The sequence below is a fragment of the Palaemon carinicauda genome, chromosome 34 (genome assembly GCF_036898095.1).
Source record: "Palaemon carinicauda isolate YSFRI2023 chromosome 34, ASM3689809v2, whole genome shotgun sequence".
In the NCBI taxonomy this organism is placed as follows: domain Eukaryota; kingdom Metazoa; phylum Arthropoda; class Malacostraca; order Decapoda; family Palaemonidae; genus Palaemon; species Palaemon carinicauda.
The window spans coordinates 57,320,481-57,322,980 of NC_090758.1; the positions used below are offsets into that span (position 1 = coordinate 57,320,481).

Below are 2,500 nucleotides of genomic sequence, written 5' to 3' on the forward strand. Positions count from 1 at the left end.
AGTTCTGTATCCTAATTCAAATACAGAGGTTGAAAGAATATTTAGCTAGACGAATTTTGTGAAAAATAATATAAGAATTAGAATGCAAACGAAAATGACGAATGCTATTCTTGGGATCCGTTCGGGGCTAAAAAGACCAGCAAAAACCTGCTTTAATCATGAAGTACCACCAGATCTTTTGATTATGATTGGAACAAAACAGACATACATCACTTCCACTGAGGGAACATCGCAAACAGCAGTAGTAGTTCACGAAGAGGGTGAGGGGTAATAATAAAGGTAAACATTGAATTTATCTGTCTGTACATAAGGTATCGAGTGCCATATCAAATTTATTCTCATCTTTTTTAACATGAAAAGGCAATATTCATGTGCATTAAATATGTGTGTGGTTTTATAGATAGATATAGGTGTAGATACAGCTGTATGATCTATATACCATTTTATACACATACACACACACACAAACACACACACACACACACACGAGGTACACAGAGCTTAGCGTTGATTTTTTTAAGCTCTTGTAGAATATCCTGTAAATCTAGCGGGTCAAAGCCCAAATCTAGCTGTTTTTAGGGTTCTGGCTAGCGGGAATTGAAAATTTTTGATGGCAACACTGCGAACCTGTGTCAGTCAGTGTTGGCAGTGAACGTGGCAGGTTGCTGATCTCGTCCGTTCTTGAACTCGGTGTCACTGTGACGTTGGAATTCAAGAATTAAAGTGAAATAGTTTTCGATTGATTGTTTTTGCTGTTTATACTCTTGCGATTAATTTTGAAGCGTTTGATGGAACTCATATGAAATTGATTATAAAGAAATACTTGGAAAAAATGGAAATTATATCCAATTTAATTGAAATGGAATATATTTGGTAATGATTTGGAAAGAATATCAATTTAATATTATTCTAATTCTTATTATCTACATATAAAGTTAATAGCCATTATTAAATTATATGTGGATTTTCTATCTTAATACAACTTTGAAAAATATTCTGTAACGAATAGGAAAATATATTTGTTTGAATAAAGGTATTTTTGTAGAAACTTTCAAATTATAGAAGAATTCACAAAACAAATGAGGAATTTTAACCATAGAGAAGAAAGTATTGTGGAATATTGATTATTTTGATAAATTTATCATTTACATGAAATCAGTTATATGAGACTGAAGAGAATAAAAGTTGGAAATAATTGATGTTCATTCTTTGGGAAAGTAAGACATTCATATATATATATATATATATATACACACACACACACACACACATATATATATATATATATATTATATATATATATATATATATATATAAATATATATATATATATATATATATATACTTATTTATTTATCTAATTTCATTGAAGTGAGTTGAAAAATAAACACTCACACATAAAAATATGTCAACTTTTCCTTATCTAAATTTTCACTAGTTTTTACTACACGAAGTTTTTGATAGAGATTAGATTGATAATCTATTTCTATTATTCGACATAACTGAGTTTGTAAAAGCAGACTGACTCCCATTCATAACAAGAGAAGAGATTGTGTGAGACCGAATGTATCTGTGTGTGATTTATAAGTGGGTTTTTACTAATGCAGATGAATTGAAAAAAAAAGAAAAGTATTTCCTTCCATGATTTTGATGAATTTCTTAGAAAAATATATTATTATAAAATATTATTTGATATCATCAAATTACTAAGGATTATAATACCTAAAAGAGACAAAATATCTGGGAACTCGATATTGCAAACTTTTAATAAAAAGAAAAACTTCACTAAAATATTTGATATCATAAAGTTACTAAAGGTTATAACACCTAGAAGCGAGTAAGAATTTCTCAGTAAACGTTTATAATTGGAAAACTTCCAAAACGTTTATGACTATTAAAGTCTTTCGTGTTAGAACCAAGTGAACAATGAAACTCAGGAACATTGCTTCAGGTAAACAAATCAACATTTTTTCATTGACCGTCTTGATAAACTTCTCCATTCTATGTGACCTGACCTCTTGCGAAGGCCCTCCAAAGACTCCCGCCATATCCACGAAGTATAGACAGCTCCGTGGCTTCTACTGGCAGGTAACTGACGAAAAATTACTGGTAGCAACATACCTGGGTATCCCATATGCAACGCCACCCATAGGAGCCAACCGCTTCAGCAGCCCGTCGTGGGCGCTATCGCAATGGGTGGGCGTGCATGAAGCCACCCACTTCGGTCCTTCATGTCCGTAGAGATTCCCAGATCTGTCTAATGAGACAGAGGCCCTCACTAGGATGACGAAGGACAGGTACGACCGTCTGAGAAAGTACCAGCCGTCATTGAAGAGACAGAGCGAGGATTGCCTCTACCTGAATATCTACGTCGCTCCTAAAGGTCAGACTCACTCATTTAGGTTTATTTATTGAATAAATTCATCAATTTACTCAATGTATTAGTTGATTAAATACTCAACCATCTACATCTTCCATAGGGTATCATTTATTCATTTAT

The 2,500-nt window shown here is 32.6% G+C and overlaps 1 pseudogene; it reads left to right on the forward strand.

The window, feature by feature from the left end:
• Window positions 1–1,926: 1,926 nt before the first annotated feature.
• Window positions 1,927–2,500, forward strand: part of LOC137626956 (neuroligin-4, X-linked-like) — a 56,265-nt pseudogene continuing 55,691 nt past the window's right edge.